The sequence below is a fragment of the Anastrepha ludens genome, chromosome X, assembly GCF_028408465.1.
Source record: "Anastrepha ludens isolate Willacy chromosome X, idAnaLude1.1, whole genome shotgun sequence".
Classification (NCBI taxonomy): domain Eukaryota; kingdom Metazoa; phylum Arthropoda; class Insecta; order Diptera; family Tephritidae; genus Anastrepha; species Anastrepha ludens.
This window is the reverse complement of record NC_071503.1, coordinates 22,395,989-22,420,821: the sequence shown is the minus strand read 5'-3', so window position 1 is coordinate 22,420,821 and position 24,833 is coordinate 22,395,989.

Below are 24,833 nucleotides of genomic sequence, written 5' to 3'. Positions count from 1 at the left end.
ATTAGCTTCTTCACAGCGAGTCTGGTACCGTTGCAAAGTCGTGGCACATTAATGTTGCGCAGCATAATAATCGGTGCTCCAATTTTTAATCGTAAATTATGAGGTGGTAGGCCTGACAAATCGAGTGAGTTTAAGAATTCAGTTGGATAATTTACGACATCATCTTGATCAGTAATAGTGTCCATTGACTTACTTATATGCAACTATGTCACCAGGTATTTGATCCAAAATAGCTACATTTATATTATATCATTGACGTCCTTATTTTTCCCAGTTAAAATTGCTCTTTCGCTGAGCCAATCATGGTTTTTGTAATGTTGAACTATGTTTGGAAATACACTCTGTATCAATGCCTCTTTAGACTGTGCAAAAGTGCGGAAATTGTTGGGCAATGTAATCATTCCTGTTGGATCGACAGACATTTGGCCATTTCCGATTTTCAGTAATTGGTGTGAAAATTCAGCTGCTGACGGATCGTTCTGTAGTTGAACACGTACGTTTGTAGCAAGTGTAAGCGTGTTTACATGTCTCCATAAATACGATGATTTTAAGCATGCATTGATTTCATCTGCAGCCGTAGATTTTGGGAGCACAGGTAAGGTTTGCCTGAAATCTCCAGCCAATAAAATCATGGCACCTCCAAAGACTGTTTGGCTTCCTCGTAGATCTTTCCAAGTTCTATCAAGTGCTTCCAATGGTTTCTTGTGTGCCATAGTACACTCATCCCATACGACGAGTTTACATACTTTAAGAACTTTTGCCATTCCAGATGTTTTCGAAATATTACATGTTGGTGTTTCATTTACCTGCATATTCAATGCAGAATGTGCTGTGCGACCGCCTTACAGTAATGTAGCCGCAATTCCGGAAGAAGCAAGTGCCAATGCAACGTTATTATCTGATCGAATTGTTGCTAATATCAATGAAGTCAAAAAGGTCTTTCCTGTTCCCCCAGGAGCATCCATGAAAAACAATCCACCAGTTCCATGGCTAACATTATTCATGATTCATACTAGTGTACCCTCGCCCGCTTCGCTAGGCGATAAATTCAATGATTTGCTGAAAGAGAATAAAATTAATACGAAACAAAGCAAATTCTTTGATACAATTTCATCCGAACTTTATTGTAACACTTTTTGGTAGACAACGTTTTTGGTTTTTCCATATTTCGCGTAAATAAATAATGACGATGGTTTGCCTACTCGTGAGCAAGCTACATACAATTGTCCATGAGAAAAAATAGGGTATTCTAAATTAATACCGCACATTTGTAGAGACTGTCCTTGCGCCTTATTAATTGTCATAGCGAAGGCAAGGCGAATAGGGAACTGCAAACGTTTGAAATCGAATGGTAAATCCGTCGGAATCGGTGGAATTCTGGGTATCAAAACGTCTTCTCCTTTGCACTTTCCTTTCAAAATTGTTGCTTCGATAACGTTACCCATTAGCTTCTTCACAGCGAGTCTGGTACCGTTGCAAAGTCGTGGCACATTACTGTTGCGCAGCATGATAATCGGCGCTCCAATTTTTTATTGTAAATTATGAGGTGGTAGGCCTGACAAATCGAGTGAGTTTAAGAATTCAGTTGGATAATTTACGACATCATCTTGATCAGTAATAGTGTCCATTGACTTACTTATATGCAACTATGTCACCAGGTATTTGATCCAAAATAGCTACATTTATATTATATCATTGACGTCCTTATTTTTCCCAGTTAAAATTGCTCTTTCGCTGAGCCAATCATGGTTTTTGTAATGTTGAACTATGTTTGGAAATACACTCTGTATCAATGCCTCTTTAGACTGTGCAAAAGTGCGGAAATTGTTGGGCAATGTAATCATTCCTGTTGGATCGACAGACATTTGGCCATTTCCGATTATCAGTAATTGGTGTGAAAATTCAGCTGCTGACGGAGCGCTCTGTAGTTGAACACGTACGTTTGTAGCAAGTGTAAGCGTGTTTACATGTCTCCATAAATACGATGATTTTAAACATGCATTGATTTCATCTGCAGCCGTAGATTTTGGGATCACGGGTAATGTTTGCCTGAAATCTCCAGCCAATAAAACCATGGCACCTCCAAAGACTGTTTGGCTTCCTAGTAGATCTTTCAAAGTTCTATCAAGTGCTTCCAATGGTTTCTTGTGTGCCATAGTACACTCGTCCCATACGACGAGTTTACATACTTTAAGAACTTTTGCCATTCCAGATGTTTTCGAAATATTACATGTTGGTGTTTCATTTACCTGCATATTCAATGCAGAATGTGCTGTGCGACCGCCTTACAGTAATGTAGCCGCAATTCCGGAAGAAGCAAGTGCCAATGCAACGTTATTATCTGATCGAATTGTTGCTAATATCAATGAAGTCAAAAAGGTCTTTCCTGTTCCCCCAGGAGCATCCATGAAAAACAATCCACCAGTTCCATGGCTAACATTATTCATGATTGTATCATAAACATGTTGCTGTTGGTCATTCAATTTCGTTAAATTTGATGTTACGAATGTGTTTAGTTCATTATAATCATAATGGTATTCACACTCCAGTTCTCGATTGAGAACTTCGGATTGTGTTTTCGTTTCGTGATGAATAATTTCCGTCTTTGACTCGTTGTTCGATGAATTTTCGTCTCAAACAACAATCACATTGTCCTCATCGATCTGAATTCCCATGTCTTCAAACACGCTCATATCGTTGGAGTTATCAGAATTTTGTGTATTCATGTGTTCATCCTCTTCGGTAAATAAATCCACAACTTTATTTAAATCTACCATTCCGAAAATGTAATGTTATTTTTTTCAATTCGTATCAATCCGGGAACAATGTATTCTATTGTAATCTTATCGATGTGAATACCCAAAGAAAACTGTCAACACACAAGGCCTATAGATTTACCAGGTCTGCTTGAAACTGCAAAAACAAGTTTTTTCTGCCACATCACATGGGGAAATGTATAAAGTGGTATGCGTTGGTGTTCGGTATTCGTAAACAAACCGTTTGAACATTTCCCTTGTTCTTCCAAAATGTATATCTCGTTTGACGTAAACCCAACAACAACTTCTGTCAAATTCTCTGATAGGCGAATAACTATTTTCTTGTCTGGCAAACCTTGGTAAATCTATCATCCTTGCCTCGTTTGACGTAAACCCAACAACTACTTCTGTCAAATTCTCTGAGAGCCGAATAACTGTTTCTTGTCTGGCAACCCTTGGCAAATCTATTATCCTTGGTCAACATACTTGTTGCCCTCACAAATGAGCTGCACAAAAACTCAAATCAGTAGTTCGGTGTTCGTGTATGTTTACTGAAGGATTTCTCTTCATAAAGAGCGTACAAACCTCTGTGTTTATGTTTACTCTCCGTCGAAAAAAAATTGCAACTTAGCAACTCGACACAAATAACTTAGCAACTCCACAATAACGAAAAATTCGTATATTTATTCCAAAAAAGTTATACACGTAAAATGAATGTTAATTCGAAACTTAATCTAAGAAGTTCTGCGGCAATTTTCACTAAAAACACAATTTGTACAATATTTTGATTTTTTCTTTTTTTTATATGAAGAAAGTATTTAAAAAAATTCTTTTTTTGCTAAAAACCTTCCCCTAGTGGATCCCTATAATATGAAAAAAGAAAGAATAAAATTGGCCTCGTATCGGCCTAAAAAAATGCGTACAAACGAACATCATTTCATTTTTATATATATAGATATAGATTGGGCCGTACACCCTTGTCTGTTCGGCCGAGCTCCTCCTCCTATTTGTGGTGTGCGTCTTGATGTTCTTTCACAAACGAAGACACCTACAGTTTCAAACCGTCTCCGAACGGCAGATATTTTTTATGAGGAGCTTTTTCATGGCAGAAACACCCTCGCAGGTTTGCCATTGCCTGCCGAGGGGCGACTGCTATCAGAAAAAATTGTTCTTCATTTTGGTCTTGTACCGAGATTCGAACCTAGGTTCTCTCTGAATTTCGAATGGTAGTCACGCACCACCACATTCGGCTACGGCGGCCGTCATTACAATATACTTTATTGGCGTAAAATATGAACCCTGCAAAAACTTTAATATTTACCATCTTCATTTTCATTCTTCTCTCTTATTTGAAAATCAATTCCTGTAAAATATGTATATCGTGGCATTAACGTAAAAGCTGTTTTCGTCACTTATTTTTCGAGTCTTATTTCAGGGATTGGCAGCACTACCAAGTACTTAAACGAGTCCCTGGGCGCGATCTCCCATAAAATGAGAGAGCTTCACATATAGTCATCATGGGCATAGATAATAAGATACGAAACTTCATTTTGTGTGACAGCGCGCCCAGGAGCTTCTTTCAATACTTGGCAGCATTGCCAATCACTGGGCTGAAGAACAGCTAATAGACGAAATAGCGAATGCCAGAAGTAAGGCACAAAAAATAACTGGCAAGAGTGAACGAACTAAATGGGGATGTGAGTGCTCTTCTTGAACAAATCAGGAGATTAGAACCACGACTAACCGGTTTCGAGAATAAAGGGTTGGCTCTACAATCTCGGTTAGTTATAATGACATCAAATTGGTCCCTAAAATAACAAAATGGTCTCTGTCCAATCGTTCACATCCACTGATCAACTGGACACGCAGGTGAAACACTTAGAGCGGTCATGTAACAATGCCTTCAAAGTGGCTTGCCCAGGGTATTTTAGCAAGAAGAACTTTCCTCCTTGGTTGAGCAAGCCGCAGACTGACTAGAAAGAGGAAGTTAGCAGAGTTTTTAATGAATGCTACCAAACTAAAAACTTTCAACCTTACCTGGTAATTTTGAATCAATATAACAAAGCCGTTAAATATGCCAAACGCCCTTCTTGGAAGGAATACTGCGAATCCATTAAATCTGTGAAGGATTTTGCCACATCCCTTCGAGGGACCACTTCTGCAGAAGTCTAGTAAAAAGACAAGATGGGGAGTGGATTAAAACTGCAAAAGTCTCCTGGAATAACCTGGTAATTCATCGTTTTCCGCAAAACTCTATTGCCGGCATCCCCTGACTGTTGTTAAAGGAAAATGCAAAACTTCTTTCTCGAGAAAGGGTAGAAAAGATGTAGATATATTTCTTCATGGGCTATTTCGAAAACCCTTTGTCTCCAGTACAATAGAAAGAGAACTCAGAAAGTCTTGGGGCCTACACGCCATTCAATTTCCAAACTCGTGGTTTGTGTTTACCGGACATTGGACGATAGGTATACGCGAAAAAGCTAGATTTGCCATTTAACCCACATTGCAGGTGCTGTGGAGAACCTTTCAGAGAATAAGACTGTTGAGCTCTTTCTTTGTAAATGTCCGGGCTTGGCAGCTAGACGATTCAACAGTTCTGGCTGGCTGTAAATATCTGCCTATTGGAGGTCTCATAATGGTATCAAAACGGCGCTTTAGTACTACTTGGGGAGTGCCAAAGTGGTACTTCAATCGCTGGCCTACATATACATATGTGACGATACGTTAACCCTAGAACACACACCCGAGTACAAATGTATCCACTTCAACTTTGAAGTGTTGTAACTTTTGAACCGCTATACCTCTATACCGCTAACTTCGGATCTAGGAAGACTATTTAGTTTTGAGTTCAAATTTAAAATTTGAACCAGATCGGACCATTGGTTCAGGAGCTACAGCCTTCCAAACACATTATATACGTAAACACACACCCGGGATACGTTTGTACCCCAATAGTAAAAATCCTCATAATAATCAAAAAAAAAACATTTTTTATATTATTTTTTTATTTGAAAAATTAAAAATATTCATTTCACACATTATATTATTGACTTTTATTATAAAAATTATAAAAATGCATCTTATATCTAAGGAAAATCATGGCAAATAGAGCAATTTGTTGATGTGACCGAATGTTCAAGACACATTGGCTTCTTACATTTGGCGCACAGCTTTCTGATTTTCTACGGCGTTCTTCCTCTTGTGCGTAACATAAATAGCAAGATCCGGACACAGGTTTTGGCGTGCGCGCTGCGGCAGATATTGATGCTGCTGTTGACACGATTGATTCCAGCGGTCGGTTGAAATATGCTTCAATAGCAATTTTAGTCGAAAAATTTCTCGTCACTTGACGATTTATGGCTCTGGCTTCAATAATGGGCATACACAATGCTTCAGCCAAGCTGCGCAGGATCTGCTTACGCTTGTTGTTTGTTCTCCAAGGCAACATAGGGTTATTCAAATCGTAGACAATGTAGGCTGCAAGAGCTGTAATGTCCAACATGTTGAAGAACATCGCTTGTGGCCATCGTTTTGTTTGTCTTTGTGTTGGATATTCCGCAAACATTTGGTCCATTCGATCAACACCACCTTTGGTACGATTATAATATTCAATTATTTCAGGTTTCCCACTGTCAGCTATTTCAGCATCATTATGCATGGTCGAAAGCAAAATTACTGCTTTATTTTTTTTGGGAACATAAGAGCACATTGTCACATTATTTTTGAAGCCAAATGTCGTTGAACCAATTGTCCTGTTTTTGTTCTGCTTCATTTCTTGAGGAATATATGATTTGTTTTTGCGCAAAGTTCCAACGATCGTGAGTTTCCAGGTGAGAAGCAGTTCTGCAACTGGCAAGGTCGTAAAAAAATTGTCCATTGTAATGTTTCGGCCACTTCCTTGGTATTTGGCAGACAAATCCTTCACCACTCGTTCGCCTTGGTTCGTTTCCCTACCAGTTTCTGCTTGGCCAGTATATATTTGTCCATGCAGTGGATATGCATTTGTGGCATCGCAAATCCACCAAACCTTGACACCATATTTAGCAGGTTTTGACGGTATGTACTGCGTAAACCGTGTGCGTCCACAGTAAGGAAATAATTGTTCATCAATCGTCAAGCATGAGCTGGACTTGTAATGTGCAGCAAGATTATTGTTCATCATCGTCCACAACTCACTGATCGGTGCTGCTTTATCAGTTAGTAAGCGTGTTGCACGAGTGTTTTTATCGTCAAATCTTAGGAAACGCAATATCGAACAGAAACGGTTGACTCCCATTGTGGCGCGATATTAAGGATAGTTTTTGACGCTCTATAAATCTCGAACATGTTCTCCATTGCTATGGTTCGCACCAGTCATAATAAGTATGCCAAAAAATGCATACAGCTCTGTTATTGACACAGGCGTCCATGACTTAGGAGTTGTGTTTGGATGCGCATTGTTGTAAGCATTATAAGTTTCTTTTGCTAACTTATTTGTGTGGCGCATAATTATATCAGCCATTGCAACGTCCATGAAACATTTGAATGTTTGCTCTATTGACAACATTTCAGTGCATCTAGCTGGTCCAGAACGTTCTCTTATAATATTTTGTCTGAGTACCTGACGACTTACATTTGGTTCTTTCATCCACTCAGTACCATCACGTGCAACAAATTTTTCGCCACTAGCAGGTAATTCATTATTTTCTTCTACTTCTTCTTCTTCATCGTCTTCTTCATCATCCTCATAGTCCGCATAATCAGGTAATACTTCTGCGGCACTTTGCGAAACTTCAGCATCGTCATCAGCAATTTCAATGTCATTGAATTGAATTTCTTCTTCATCTTCTGAGTCAAAGTCATAGGGAGCGTCATCGTCACAAATTTCATCAAATAAAGATTGTATATATGATTCTCGCTGTTCCTCAGTTAGCCTGCATAATAAAAAAAATTAGTATATGTCTACATTGTTGCTTATTTTACATTTTTTACCTTCTATATGCTGCACTTGATAAATATTCGTTTCTTCTTGAAGTCATTTCGTATCCAGTTATTTACAGTTTCAGTTATATTTATTTTCACTTATATTTTCACTTCTTACACTTTTGAGCACCAAAACAATAATGAAAATATCAACAGGCAGCATTTATAACAACACCTCGTGTGAAAACAACCCTTGCAGCTGCATATAAAATACAAAAACCAGTTATACCAGTGTATTTGCTACCTACGTACCCATACCTTGCGCGACCTTTTTGCACATATCTTTTGAACCAGGTAGAATATTTCAATGAAATAAAAACCAAAATGTGTATTCGTTGTTACTCTACAAGTATATTATTATAAATTATATTATTTTGTTTTGCATTTATCAGGACAACAACAAAAACAAAAATCCACTGTTGCATGTCCTGACTTTATTTGCCCATATCGCTGGAACCAATAGGAATATTCGAATGGAACAAATGACAAAATACTTGTTATATATTAAAATATACATTTCAAAAAAAAAATCATAGAAATCGGTTGAATAAGCATTAAAAAACCGCAAAATAAGGTCCCGGGTACAAACGTATCCCGGGTGTGTGTTTACGTGGTATTTTCTGGGTGTGTGTTCTAGGGTTAAAAGAATTGAATGCGGTGATAGATAGGAAAGATCATGTCCTCACAATAGAGCCAAATTTCAAAATTCTCTTAAAAAACCAAAAGCTTGGAAGGTATAATTTTTCCGAGTTATCGGTCTTGGGCAGTACTGCCTACCTTAAAATCTCTTGTGAAAAAATATTTTCATTTGTTCGGAACTCGCAACGATAATATCAAGATCAAAGCCTCAGTATGGACACAACGTATGATCCAATATACTTTACACTAAACGCTACCCATGCCTCACAAACATGAGGGAAGAGGAAGACAAGCAAATTGCAAAACTACTGGATAAAGGCATCATACGTGCTTCTTAAAGTCCATACAACTCTCCTATTTAAACAGTTCCAAAGAAATCTTAACATTCGGCAAAAATGATCGTGGATTTCAAGCGTCTGAACTCAATCACAACACCTGATGCATATCCAATCATAGACATTAATGCAACGCTAGCTAGTTTAGGTAGGTTTTGATAGCATAATGTGGACCACTACCTGTGACAGGATTTAGGAGATAAAACCGTCTACAGCCATCCAGTGCTGTTGATGTAGCAGAGGAGAGAAAAGGGATCTAGGCTGGAGAATTTCATCAAGTCATCCCCAAAGGGGACGCTGAGGAATCTCAAGCGCCTAGCCGCCAGAGCCGGACATTTGCAGAGAAAGTGTTCCACAGTCTCTTTCTCTGCAGGATCCCCACAGCTTCTGCAATGGGGGTTGTACGGAATTCCAAGCTTCTCCGCATGAGTGCCGATCACTCAGTGACCAGTGATCACCGCAATGAGTTTGGAAATTGAATGGCGGGGGGTTCCCATCACCTTAAGCGTTCTGTTTATATCGTATTGAGGCCATAGTGCTTTTGAAATGGCACAAGATGAGACAGACCTTCATCTGTCTTGCGCTTTCTTTAGAAAGAAGTTGTGTAGTTTCCCTTTAACGACGGCCAAGGGGATACCGATGTCTGAGAAGAGGGCAGCTGGATCCGGTTCTGCGCCCCCTTCCTGGCAAGCTCATCGGCAATTTCATTTCCCTCTATATTCCTGTGCCCAGGAACCCAGATGAGGGAAATGTTTCCTGCACGTCCGAGACGTTTAAGTTCCTCCTTACAGGAGTTCACGATAAGAGAGCTGCAATATGGCGACGACAGTGCCTTGATTGCAGCTTGGCTATCGGAAAAAATAATGATGTCTCCCTCCCAACAGCGATCCCGAAGCGTTTTGCATGCCTGCAGGATCGCGAAGACCTCTGCTTGAAAGACGCTGCTTGTCTCCGGCAGTTTAAAGGAGACCGAGATGCTGGCTGACTTAGAGTAGACCCCCGCTCCCACTCCAGACTGCATTTTGAATCCGTCAGTGAAAACAGAGGCATCTATGTCCGCACCAACTCTCCGCTCTTTCCAGTCTTGCCTGCTCGGAAAGATAGCCCTAGCACAACCCTCAAAACACAGTTTGCGGATGGATAGGTCGGTGCGAATATCAGAGAAGGAAGGGGAGATCTGCTTCAAGATGTTGCTATGTCCTACAGGAAGTTGTTTCCAAAGGCCAAACTCCTTCAGCCTAATAGCACTCTGAGCAGCAATGTATTTAACCTGCAGATCCACAGGAATTAAGTGGAGAATAACGTTGAGCGCAGCGGTGGGGCATGTTCTACAGGCCCCAGTGATGCCCACACATGCAGTTCTCTGCACTCTCTCTAATTTAGTGGAGTTGTAGCCCTTCTGAAGAGCTACCCACCAAACTAGGCAACCGTATGTCAAAATTGGCAGAACCACTAAGTTGTACATCCAAAGTACGACACGTGGCTTGAGACCCTATTTTTTGCCGAACATAGATTTACAGGCGTAGAAGGCTATATTGGCCTTCTTAACTCGATTTTCTATGTGCAGCTTCCAGTGGAGCTTGGGGTAAGTATTACACCAAGATACTTGACTTCCGATGAAAGTGTAAGACACTGGTTGTTAAGTCTAGGAAGCTTAAAAGGTGGAGGCTTATATTTTCTGGTGAATAGCATCAACTCGGTTTTGTCAGAGTTGACTCTGAGACCGCAACTGGCTGCCCATCTGCTGAGTGTAGCCAGTGCATCTTCCAAAATTTCAGCCATTACTGATGGGAAGGGACCAGAGACCTTTAGGACCAAGTCATTGGCATATGCTACCACCTTTACCCCACCCCTGTTAAGCGAATTAAGGCTTCATCTACAGCTACTAGCCAAAGGAGAGGCGAGAGGGCGCCGCCCTGCGGTGTGCCCCTATGTACGAATCTGGTGATTCTAGCCCCTCCTGCCACCGCATTTATTTCCCTACCACCAAGCAGGGACGAGATCCAGAGGTAGACAAGTCTTTCCACCCGTAGCCTATTTAGGGCCGCGACAATTGACTCCGCCGTAATATTATTAAAGGCGCCCTCTATGTCTACAAAGGCCGCCAAAGTGAATTATTTTCCCTCCAGAGATTTCTCTACAGTCCCTACTATCTCATGTAAGGCTGACTCGGTAGATTTCCCTTTCAGGTAAGCGTGTTGGGCTGGAGAAAGTCTGGTTTCACAGTGCTCTCGGATGTGAGAGTCGATCACTCTTTCAAACACCTTGAGAATAAAGGAGGTAAGACTAATAGGTCTGAAGTCCTTGGCCAGGACGTGGCCCCTCCTTCCTGCCTTAGGAATGTAGACCACTTTGGTTTTCTTCCAGCTAGCAGGAACGTGGTTCAGCGAGATACACGCCGAGAAGATCTTTTGAAGAACGGGAACCACCACGGTTTTAGTCTCCACCATGGAGGAAAGTCCTTTTTTTGTTAAAAGATACTGGACAGGCCACTTTGAAGGAAGTCTGATAGGACCCCTCTAAGTGAAAGCCCTGTGGAAAAGAGACCAGTCAGTTCGTTTAGGGTTCCTGCGGGGTAGCAAGGTCTCCCGAACGAAATCGATTTCGTAGAGGTTCAATCAGTGGTCCGAAAAAGAGTTCCTCTGGGAGACCGTCCAATTCTCAACCCTAACAGCAGATGAGTTTGTCGAAAGAGAGATATCAAGAACTTCCTCCCAACCTCTTGATGTTCCCGATGCCGGGAAGACAAAAGTTGGGGAGTTGCCCTTGTTCCAGATAATTAAATTACGGCTTAGTATAAAATCAAACAGAGACACACCCCGTTCATTGATCTCGCTGCTGCCCCAAATGGTGTGTCTGGCATTCGCATCGCATCCCATCAGGATGTTCTCCTTCTTGGGCTGGAGAGTATCCACTAAATGTTGCAACTCCTCTGGAGGCGCCGATCTGTCGTGGGCCATGTAGGCAGACACCAAGCAAAAGCCACTGCCACTGGATGGTTCCACCCTGACCGCAGTCACATCCAGTGAACTGAAATTAGATAGCATTGTGTTCCTAACTAGGATACAGGCCCTTGGCTTACCATCAGTTTGGACATAAAAGAGGTCAAAGGATCTGTCCCTCAGTCCCATGATTTTTTGCTGCCAGATCCAAGGCTCCTGTATCAGGCAGACATCGATGTCCTTCTCACGGAAGGTGACTCGTAGGTTATCTGTGGCTAGTTTGGAATGACGAAGGTTAATTTGTACTACTTTTAACAAACTGTTCAAAAGTGTTACTTACCTTTACGACTGCTCCCCCAGTTCAGAATCTGCGTCCGACCCAGACAACCGCAGATCGTCGAGCAGCTTCTTAGTGTCATCCCCCAATTTCTCTAAGTCATCGTCCAGGGCGACAGAGGCGGGGAAGACCTTCACTTTGGCCAACCTGAGGCCAAAGCGATAATTGAACTGCTGCTTTCCGAGTGCCCCCAGCGACTCGTTATTAATCAGCAGTAATACGGCTGAGCTATGCTGCTGAGGTTCTTCTACTTTGATGACAGACCAGTCATCCATAGGAACCTCAGGATTCTGTAGCTTGAGACACTGGACAATTTCCGAACTGTCCAGCTCCATTTTCGGCAACCAGATTCTAGCTCGTGGTCACCTGGGAATCTCTGAGGCAGGGATGAGCTTTAGCGAAAGCCCTTCCCAGGCGTTGCTAACCGTAGCAAGGCTCTTCTCCAGAAACTCTTTCGAGTACTGATTGTCACATTTTATAACCCTACACCCTCGACAGATTTCACCAGAGTCGAAGAGAGGTGCTGGCCCTTTTTTGTCTATGAGGTGTCTGACGACCATACTCGATAGCCGTCCCTCAATAGCATCCCACAGGGGTAACACCGCCCTTCCACTATTAATTTTTACGTCCACGAGGGCAACTTGGAGATGGTCTCTGACCACCTCACTGTAGGCCGCCCTCGAGGCCGCGCCTGCCGCACTGGTTGAAGGGCCCCCAGCCTTCTGGGTTGAGGAGTATTTGCTCCTTTTAGCCTCACGTCCACTCACCTCCTGTGAGCGGTTACGTTTAGCCGAGCTTCGTGCTGATTTAGGCTGTTGTTGTGGTTGTTGTTGTGGCTGGTTTAGTTTTGCTCTGATCGCGGCCTCGTAGGGCATTTATTTCCAAACGATTTGTGTATGTGTGTGCTTTGGGAACTTTTGGTTCCATAGGATTTTTACGTTTTTTGTTATTCCCGGTAAATATGTCAGCTGATACCTTGGAGACTTCTGGTTCCTAAGGACTTGCATTTTTGGTACCTTGGAAACTTTTAGTTCCAAAGGATTTGGTTTTCTGTGTACCTTGGAAACTTTTGGTTCGGTAAATATATCGGCTGATACCTTGAAAAGTTTTGGTTCCAGGGGTCTTTGTTATTCTTTAACTATTCCCAGTTAATATATAGGTTCCTTAGGATTTGCATTTTGGGTAACTTCGAAGCTTGTAGATCCACAGGATTTGTATATTTGGATACCTTGGAAACTTTTGGTTACAAAGCATCCTTTTATTTTTGGGTAACTTGGGAGCTTTAATGCCTAAGGATATTTATTTTTTATTAGTGCTGGTAAATATTACAACTGATACATTGGAAACCCTTTGTTGTTGAGGCTAATTATTTTTGGGTGGCTTGGGATACCTTGGAAACTTTTCGATCAAAAGGTTCTTTTTATTTTTGGGTAATTTGGGAGCTTTTGGTTCCTAAGGACATTTGCTTTTTTTAATCCTGATAAATATCTCAACTGATACCTTGGAAGCTTTTGGTTCTTCAGGCTTCTTATTTTTGGGCACAGTGAAAGCTTTCAGTTGCAAAGGATTTTTTTTATTGCTGGTAAATTCATTGGCGGGTACCTTGAAATTTTTTGGCTCTTAAGTATTTGCATTTTGGGTACTTTGGGAGCTTTTAATTCTCAAGGCTTTGTATTTCTGAGTTCCTTGGAAACTTTCGTTTCCTAAAGATTCGCATTTTGGGCACTTTGAAAGCTTTTAAATAAAAAGGATTTATGTTATTGTGTACCTTGGACGCTTTTGGTTCCGAAGAATTTTTTATTTTTTTATTATAGCCGCTAAGTACCTCTTGGTTCTTAATGATTTTTATAATTTTATTATTTTTGCTGGTAAATATGTACATCGGCTGATACCTTCGAAACTAATGATTCCTAAGGATTTACATTTTGGGTACCTTGGAAGCTTTTAGTACCAAAGGATTTGTATTTTTGTGTACTTTGGAAACCAGTATTTCCAAATGATTCTTTTGTTTTTTTATTACTCCTGGCTGATAGTTTGAAGGCTTTTGGTTCCTAAGGTTTTGACTTTTGGGTACATTGGACAATTTGATATCAAAGGTTTATTTTATTTTTTTAATATTGCTGGTAAATATATCGGCTGATACCTTGGAAACTTATGGTTCATAAGGATTTGCATTTTGGGAACTTTAGAAGCTTTTCGTTCGAAAAGATTTTTTATTTTTGAGTACCTTGGGAGCTTTTAGTTCCAAAGAATTGTTTTTTGTTTTTTATTCCCGTATATTTTGTGACCTTGGAAGCTTTTGGTTCTAAAGGACTTTTGTATTTCTGGGTACCTTGGAAACTTTTGGTTCCAAAGGAATACAAATCCTGGCCGGTATCTAGGAAGCTTGGAGTTCCAAAGGATTTGTATTTGAAACTTTTCGTTCTAAAGGATTTTTTTATTTTTATATTATTCCCGGTAAATATAGTGGCTGATACCTTGGAAGTTATTAGTTAAAAATAATTGGTGTTTTTCGGTTTGCACCTTTTTTGTTCGAAAGGTCTTATATTTTTGAGTACTTTAGAAATTTTCGGTTCCAAATGATTGTTTAATTTTTTTACTATTCCCGGTAAAAATATCGGCTGATAGCGTGGAAATTTATGGTCGCTAAGGATTTTTATATTTTTGGGAGCCTTTGGTTTCTAAGAATTTTTATTTATTTATTATTTTTTTTATTGGATTATTCTGGTTCCCGAAGATTTTTATTTTGGGTAAATTGGAAGCTTTTGGTTCCTAAGTGTTTGCATTTTGGGTACCTTGGACACTTTGCTTTCAAAGGTTTATTTTATTTCTTTATTACTCCTGGTAAATATATCGGCTGATTACTTGGAAATTTGTGGTTAATATATTTTTGAGTACCTTGGCAGCTTTTAGTTCCAAGGGATTGTTTTTTTTATTCCCGGAATATATATCAGCTGATATATTTGTATTTTTGAGAGCTTCGAAGCTTTTGGTTCTAAAGAATTCTCTTATTTCTGGGTACCTTCGAAACTTTTGGTTTCTAAGGATTCTTATTTTTTTACCATTGCCTTTAAACATATCGACTGAGACCTTAGAAGCTTTAGCTAAAAAGGATTTTTATTTTGGGGTAGCTTCGAATCTTTTGGTTCCGAAGAATTTTTTTATTTAGTTTCTTATTCCCGGAAAATATATCGGCTGATACCTTGGAAACTTATGGTTCGTAAGGTTTTGCATTTTGTGTACCTTGGAAACTTTGGTTTCGAAGGATTATTTTATTTGTTTGTTGTCCCCGGTAAATATGTCGGCTGATATCAGGGCAACTTTTGGTTCATAGGGATTTGCATTTTGGGTACCTTCGAGGTTTTTTGGTTTAAAAGGATTTGTGTGACTGTGTACCTTGGAAACTGTTAGTTGCAAAGGTTTTTTTTTTATTATTGCTCGTAAATATATCAGCTGATACCTTGGAATATTCAGGTTCCCGAGGATGTTTATTTCGGGTACATTGGAAGCTTTTGGTTCATAAGGGTTTGCATTTTGTGTACCTTGGGCCCTTTGGCTTCAAAGGATTATTTTATTTTCTATTATTCACGGTAGACTTTTCGGCTGATAACTTGTAAATTTAGGGTTCCTGAGGATTTGCATTTTGGGTAATTTGAAAGCTTTTGATTCAAAAGGATTTCTTATTTTTTTATTATTCCCGGTATATATATCGGCTGATACCTAGCAAACTGTTGGTTTCTTAGGCTTCTTGTTCTTGGGTACCTTGGAAACTGTTGGGTCCAAAGAATTTGTATTTCTGTGTGCCTTGGAGACTCTTGGCTTCAAAGGATTTTTAGTATTACGGATAAATATATCGAGTGAGACCTTGGAAGCTTTCGGTTGCTAAAGATTTAAATTTTGTGGTACCTGAGAAGCTTTTAGTTCCAAAGTTTTATATTTCTGTGTACCCTGGAACCTTTTACTTCCAAAGAAGTTTTTATTTTTGATTATTGGCGATAAATATATCGGCTAATACCCTGGAAAAGTTTGATTAAAAGGATTGGTCATGCGAGGCATATTTAAATAATTTGTAAATATAGTATATGCTTACTTATTATCTTGTATTATTATAATTTTTCTTGTTAATAATATTCAACATACTAATTACAATTTACATAATTTCATTTTTGTAAGTCACCATACTGCAATTGCAACTCTGTTGTAATAAAAAAAAGTTTAAAAAAACTAAAAAACACGCTTTTTTTCCCAATCGAACTAAAAAGTAGAAACTAAATTTTAATGACAAAGAGACCTATAATGAAGTAATAGCAAATCGAACGATCAGTCATAGTCAACTACCTCAGAACAGAATTATAACAAAAATTAAGATACAAATAGAATAATTCAAATTAGAGTTAAAAGCGTGGGATGCTTGATATAGTAAATATTACAATCATTCTATTGGCAACTACCTATGTACAGAAGGTTATGAAAGTGAAGCAAAATGCATCCCACGCTTTTAACTCTAATTTGAATTATTCTATTTGTATCTTAATTTTTGTTATAATTCTGTTCTGAGGTAGTTGACTAGGACTGATCGTTCGATTTGCTATTACTTCATTATAGGTCTCTTTGTCATTAAAATTTATTTTCTACTTTTTAGTTCGATTGGCAATAAAAGCGTGTTTTTTAGTTTTTTTAAACTATTTTTTATTTTCTACTTCTTAGTGCGATTAGCAAAAAAGCGTGTTTTTTAGTTTTTTTTTAATCTATTTTCTATTATGAATGAAAATTATTGTTATCATTGCAGTTAGTGTATTAATGATTCGATATATTCGTGTTATATTTAATTCCTTTCTTATCGACTGTGATTCTAAAGCTATGCAGTTATCGGCCGTGATAAAGAAGTAATCGGGATGAAGAACTTGTTTCGTGGAGGGAGCCTGAGAAACGGCTACCCCACTCCTGAAACGGAGAGGTAACAACAAAATATACTGACATAATCAATATGTTACATACTTTTTCCCATATAGATCATTGATTGAAGGTCGAGCCTTGTTTTTCTGAATGAAAATTATTGTTTTCATTTAGTCAGTGATTTATAGTCCGATTTAATTGTGTTATATTTAATTTCTTCTTTACCGACTATATGTCCAAACAAAGGCCAGCATTGGCCTTGACACGGAATAGATACTCTCAGCACAGAAAAAGGAGACCGTGGATTATATTGACACAATCAAAACGAGATGTAAAGTTCCAGTTTGGTTTTTTTAGTTCATTTTTGTTGTGAATTGTACTTTGATCGATAAAATTTTATAAATGAAATTATGGTAAGATAAGTTCCTTCTTTATTTGACAAAATTTTGTTCTGCAAAATAATTTCAAAATTTATGTTTTCATTATTTTATTGTAATTAACAAAATTACATATTATATGAAAATTATTTCATCTTATATGAACATTGAATAAAGTAAATTTGCGTATATGAGACTTGTATTGTAGTATCTACGCATGTGTAAAGACAATACAAAGTGAGAATGCAACTATCCTGAAAACGTTTTAGCCTTCTATTCGTACTGCAGTACCGCGTGCCCGAGCAAGTTCGAATTCGAAAGAGTAAGTCGTAGACTCCCGAAATCAGTAAGAGTAACTCGGAGAGTGCAGGCATGCGCAGACCGCGCGTTAGTTCTGTCTTTCTTACTCTTCTACAGAAGATCTAGTAAAAAAAGAAAATTTTAATCCTGGTAATCTTAATAAGGATAGTGGAAAACTTTTATCAAATTATTGCATTGCCATCGGTCCTTGATAGGTGTGCAAAATTCCAAGTCGATCAGATTTTTAGAAGCCAGTGAAAATTAACCTCAAAGATTCCGTTACATACATACATACATACAACCCGAGCTAATAAAAGTGTGTTAAAAATGAGGAGTAAGCAATCGAAGTAAGTACTCGAAAAGTACCGTATTTGAGTGCTCTTACCATTTTCAAATTGCTTAGCAATATGCGAGCTTAGAATTTAGCTTTCCTTTTTCTTTTGGACATAAGACCGTGTGGTCGCGTAAGTATCAAGAATATTCAATAAAACATTTTTTGGCGCCCGAACACGCGCAGTCGGTCCAGTTTTTTTACCGTTCATAAGTAGAACACCAGAATCTACCGTAAGATTATTTAAATTTTTTAAGAAATTTGTATCATTTGTGTAATATGGATCAGGTAAAGGTATTTGCACAGATTCAAACGCATTTGCTGTGCGAGCTGACGAAGCTTAAAGTTGAAGGCACATGGGCTGCGTCCGGAAATGCTGTCCCAGGAGTATATAAGGGTTATTAGTGATAGAGTAGATCATTTATATACATACATCTTTTATAAAAAACCATGAGCAAATAATTAAGTCTATAAAGAATGAGGGCGTGTGTGTTGATGAAATTCCATACATGACTAGTGCAACTTTTGACAGCTTCGAAGATTTATATTTCATCTTTAAAGGTTTTTTGTATGATTCTATGCCAGCCTGATCTACATCTTCACTGGTGGCATTAAACAGTACATTACAGGCTCCTTCTCATCGAAATTACACATTTTACAGTGACGCTAAATTACCGAGAATCTCCGTACCAAATTTCTCTGGTGATTATTTGGAATGGTTTTCTTTTCGTGATCTATATAAAGGTTGTCAAAAAAGTCTTGCGGTATTTTTATTGAATTTTCAATTGTTCATAAAATTGGTTATAATAATGCGATTGAAGTCAAATATACGCCGTTTTGTTCGATGACGAGTTCCCACCGAGATGCCAACTTCATAATGCCCCTCTTATAGAAGCTCGCTTCCCTATTGTCAAAAAACTCGGAGAGCCAATTTTCACAGGACTCTCTTGTGGACAACTTCCGACTACCAAGCTCGTTCGCCATGGACAGAAATAGGTGGTAATCACTTGGTGCGAGATCCGGACTATACGGTGGATGCAAAAGAACCTCCCATCCGAGCTCCCGGAGCTTCTGGCGCGTCACCAAAGATGTGTGTGGCCTGGCGTTGTCCTGATGGAAGACAATTTGGCCTCTGTTGATCAAAGATGGCCTCTTCTGCATGAGTGCTGCATTCAAGCGGTCCAGTTGTTGGCAGTACAGGTCCGAATTGAGCGTTTGGCCATAGGGAAGCAGCTCATAGTGGATGATTCCCTGCCAATCCCACCAAACACACAGAAGAACCTTCCTGGCCGTCAATCCAGGCTTGGCCACCCTCTGGGCAGCTTCACCGCTTTTCGACCACGACCGTTTGCGCTTCACGTTGTCGTAAGTGACCCGCTTTTCATCGCCAGTCACCATCCGCTTCAAAAACGGGTCGATTTTGTTGCGATTCAGAAGCGATTCGCATGCATCCATATGGGCACGTCAAGTCGTGTGGCACCCATACATCGAGCTTCTTTTTGAATCCAAGCTTCTTCAAATGGTTTATAACGGTTTGATGACTCATGCCCAGCTCTTGGCCGATGCTACGGCTGCTACGATGCCGGTCTCTTTCGATCAATTCAGCGATTTTATCGCAATTTTTGACGACAGGCCTTCCGGACCGTGGCGCATCTTTGATCACCTCTGCACCAGAACGAAAACGTTGAAACCATCGTTGTGCGGTGGAAATGGAAACTGTATCGGGTCCATAAACTGCACAAATTTTATTGGCAGCATGGGATGCATTTTTGCCTTTATCGTAGTAGTACTGTAAAATATGCCGTATTTTCTCTTTATTTTGCTCCATGTTTGCGACGCCATAACTCACGAACGAATAAAAGCAAACAACAATTAATCAAACACGTGAAAAGAACTTTCCAAAAAGCTCTAGCGTGAACCGTTGCGACGAATACAACTAGAACTACGCGCTTGCAAAGACAAGCTTGCGGAAATACCGCAAGACTTTTTTGCCAACCTTTATTTCTCTTGTGCATAATAACAGTACACTCAGTAAGATTCAGAAAATGTATTACTTAAAAAATTGTGTCACTGGAGAAGCTGCACGTCTTATCAAACATATTTTCGCAACCGATGCAAACTATGACTTGCTTGGAAAGCATTAGAAGATAGATTCCATAACAAGCGTGCTACTGTTGACACATGGTTAAAAATGTTATTCGCGATTCCCAAGTGCATTGTAGCTTCGCACTTAGCAACTCGAACACTTTTGGATACTTCTAAAGAATGTTTTGCTTCATTAACCAACCTTAATGTCTCAACCACAAATTGGGACCCCCTTATAGTCGATCTGACAACTCAGAAGCTAGATTCTGAGACGAGAATGGCCTGCAGAGAGCTTCAAACTTTGGAACAACTCATTAGGTTTTTGGAGACATGCTTCCGTACTTTGGAAACTCTCAACGTAGACAATGCACAAAAATATAGGGCCCGCCATCTATCGTTACGGATTTGAACTAGGTATTATTTGAAGAATGGTAACACTTAGCTGTCATCTGATTTGACAGAAAATTAGTTTTATTATTCCGCTGAACGAAAATGGTTGTGTATACGCTCAAAGAACGCTGGGAAATATTGCGACATTACTTTGAAAATCATGGTAATGTTGCAGAATGTGCAATCTTTTGCGCACTGTCTTTGAAGATCGCAATATCAGCCGAAATTCTGATATCGTTTGGCCGCCTCGGAGCTGCGATTTGACGCCGTTGGATTATTATCTTTGGGGTGCCGTCAAAGACCAGTGTTATGCCAACAAACCAGCAACAATTCATGCACTGAAGACCAACATATGCGATGTCATAGCTGATATACAGCCGCATTCAATCGAAAATGTGTTGAAAAATTGGACCGATCGTATGGGATGGTGCATGGCTAGCCGAGGCAGCCACATGAATGAAGTTGTGTTCCATCATTAACCGGAAGGATTGTACTTCAAAATAAAAAAAACAGTTTGGAAAAATATTGAGTAGTTTCTTTTTTATAGCATTTTTAATTCCGTAAAGTTATGTGGCGGACCCTGTATAAGTCGGCGAATATTCTTCAACGCCAACTGGTTCGAAATTTCAACATAACAAACTCAAGCAAGAGTGAAAAAACTATTTCTTGATTATGTTGTAAGGAATCACATCACCTCTTTAAATGCTGGGTATTTAGGGCTTATTCGCCAACAGAAAAAAAAAACAATTTGTTACTCGCAATTCGTTATGTCACAACTGTCTTTTTCCTGGACATTCGGCAAGCGACTGCACTTCTAACCATACGTGCAGCGTATGTATTTACAAATATCATGCTTGATTGCATGAAGTTTTCTCAGACGTACAACCTGCTGAGTCAGTCTCTCCATCTCGTGCTAAGCAGATCCAAGGGTTCAATGTAACTGCTCCTTTCTCTTCGCAGGAGTGCAAACGTTTTTGCAACTGTGATTTTAAAATCGATACGCCTAATGGTGCTGTACCCGCACGAGCCTTATTAGGGCAAGGATCTTAAGGCACATTCGTTACAGAGCAATTTATACAATTATATAAAAAACCATGCCGTTACACTTCTCTACAAGTGCGTGGGGTAAGCACGCAACAGAAAACTTGTGTAAAGAAATTGGCGGATCTTGAGCTGCAGGGCCGTAGAGAGCATATCCGGGCCCCGGTGGGAAATTCCGGGCCCCGGGGGAAAATTGCAAATGCGGGCCCTTTCCAATAATGTCTAATTCATATAAATACGTATAATCTCGAGTCCGGGCCCCTCTGAGAACTCCGGACCCGGGGGAAAAAGTACCCGAAAATGTTTTTCTTAATTTTGGTGTTTCACCAAGATTCAAACCAACATTCTCTCTCTGAATTCCGAATGGTAATCACGCACCAACCCATTCGGCTACGGCGGCCGCCGTAGGGATAACACGGGTCAATATATCGTATCGCTTCCTTTTCGAGCCGAGTTTCATGGCAATCAGTGCCAGAGTTTGATCATTTTCACTTAGGTGCTCTAATTAGACTGAAGAATATGGAGCAGATTTTTGCCAGAAAGCCAAACTTCCAAATTGCTTCCCTAAAGTTTATGAGAGAATGTAAAGGCTTAGGCCATAAGGAGTTGGTTGGAGAATACCCCAAAATGATGGTACGAGTAAGTGCCAAAATAATCGCTCACTTAACGAGGAACTGGTGGCCGGACCTGTATTACATTCCGATATATACCAAATAACACCTCGTTGGCGCAGGCATATAACAAAATGTGCTCTGACATAGAAAAAATGTTTAGGCAAATTGTTGTAAACCCTGATCACCAACGTTTTCAAAATATTCTCTGGCGAGAATCTGTAAGGGATCCTATAAAAATACAATATATAAATTAAAAACTGTACCCTGGTACAACTTCCGCTCCCTTTCTTTCTATCAGGACATTACAACAGCTTGCTAAAGATGAGTCTGATAGGTACCTACCCACTAGCCTCAGAAGTATTGTTACGCGACATCTATGTGGATGACGTTATAACAGGAGCAGGCAGTCTATCCGAGGCTTTTCATCTGCAGCAAGAATTGTGGGCACTACTGAAGGCTGAGGTGGAACCCAACAGAAATGGCTGGTGGGCTAACGCCGTAACCGCCCCCGTCCCGTTAAAACCCTGGAAGGCCTCGGAGTACGTTGCAAACTCGTAGCCATTGGGTTGGCGGTGTAGGTGCGGTTGAGACGACTCCCGTCTTTGTGTCCGGTCTGGCTCTGAACGGATGCCCCATAAGGACATGCGTCAAACCTCGCATGGCCTCCCTGCTACGGTAGAGATAACCATGGGACCCTTTAAGGACGACTACACATTACGGCTTTGGATAGCGGCTTTGAGAGGGGAGCCACTCAATACAACAATGAACAACAACAAAACAACAACAAAAACACAACTAATAAAACAATAAACCTCCATAAAGTTTCAGAAGGTAGCGGGAACTCGGAACCGAGACCCAAATCAAGCTCTCTCAACACAGGAGGAGCGAAATGGTCTCCTCCAAAATGTTTGCTCCGGGGGTAGTCTCTAGTGGGGGTAATGCGTCGGAATAGATGCGTAAGGCAAAGTAATCCAGGGAGACATCGAGGCAAAGTCGGAACCGACTTTCAGTATAAATCGGGGGTAAAGGGTGGGAATGCACCTTTGATAGATAGCGGAGTACAGACGGAACTGACTGACGATGGATGAGAAAGCCAGCACCAGCAAGGGACTTTCCCTTAGTTTTCCCGGGACTTCAGGGTATCTCCCCGGGGACCCTGCACTAGGCCCCAACGGCAGCAAGGGCAGAGTAAACGGTCCTCCTCTGATCTTCGTGTGAGCGAATGCGTCACAATCGGACTCGGAAGTTAAAAAGCAACGCTCCCAGGAAGAGGATATCCCCCAAGAAAAGAGGTCCAGGATTGGTGGTGGCCCGCTAAAATCATTTAGCGAAGTCGCTAAACAGGCGGGCTCGATAATTCTTGGAGTGTTGGACAGCGGTAAGGAAGACGGCGCTATCGCTAGGGAGGAATGGAAGAGGGTAGCATCTACCCCCCCACAGTTTTTATGAGGGTAGTAAGCGAAAACCCCCTGACTACCTGCGGCCTGCTCCTTGAAAGATGGGCATCGCGCCAAATCAGCGAGCGCTGGGCAAGTACTCAAACGTTTAAGGTCACGAAATCCTTCTGGGCACGTGTGGACCGGAGGCGCTCGCGCGAGCTTCTGAGGCTGACAATATATCAGCTCTCGAATCTCGTGGGTTCTCTCACAGGACACAATGCGCCAGGAATGCATGCTGTGAGACTTGGAATCACCTCGAGTCCTTTTTGCGCTGGATGTATAGAGGATGAGGTGGAATCATCTCAGCACCTTCTCCTTAACTGCCCTGCACTGGCGGGGCTAAGATCCAGGCATCTTGGCTCATACTTCTTTGCCATGCCTGCTGATATAGCTTGCGCAGGCATTAGAAATCTGATGAACTTCATCAGCAGCAAAAGCGTAAACATAGTCATCGATCGTAATCCGCACGCTTCTAACCATCCCAGCACCACCTTTTTCCGCCCTCTCCCTGTATCCCATCGGTCTTTCTCTTTCACCTCACCTCCTTCATAATGGTATCACAAAGGACGAATCTTTCTTCGTCCAAGTGTGCTCACTCCTTGAGCAACCATACCAACCTAACGTAACCCAAAGGTTGAGAAAACGGTCTTAAAAATTTCGCTGATCTTCTGAATCAATTCCTAAAGAAATGAAAGAATTGTCTACTGCAGTATCACTTAGTGATGCAGATTTCATTAAAGCTTTATGATTACAATGGCATCCAGTGGGTGATCGCTTTTCGTTCATTGTTTCTCCGTTCCAGGTACCGGTAACCTGATAAAACAACCAAACGAAGTTTACCTTGTGACCCTCTTGGATGGTTAGCACCAACAACCATAATAGCTAAAATTATGTTTCAAAAGTTGTGGCGTCTTAGTATTTGTTGGGATGATTAGCTTCCTAATTGTAGAATAAGCGAACGGCTCGAGTATCGCAAAGCGCTTCCTTGTTTAGAAAATATTAAAATTGACAGGTTTATAGGCACTTCAAAATCCAGGCGATGCTGTTTACAGAACAACTTATGGAACAAACTCCAGCTGTTCGATTGACTCCGGTGTCGATTTTTCTGGTCCAATGGTATCAAAAGCAGTCCACTTGGAATGTGTCTCCAGTTTATCTACCGAGGCCTTCATTGCATCTTTTTGGCGGTTCGTTTCACGTAGAGGAAAATGTACGCTACTATACTCAGATTGTGGGACAAACTTCGTTGGTGCCAGCAGTCTGCTGTACACCATACATCAGCGCAACATAGCATCAATCCCGGAAGACCTCAGAGCATGTCGTGCTAGCCAAGGCACAACTAGGAATTTTATTCCGCCAGCCGCTCTATAATTCGGTGGTTTATGGGAA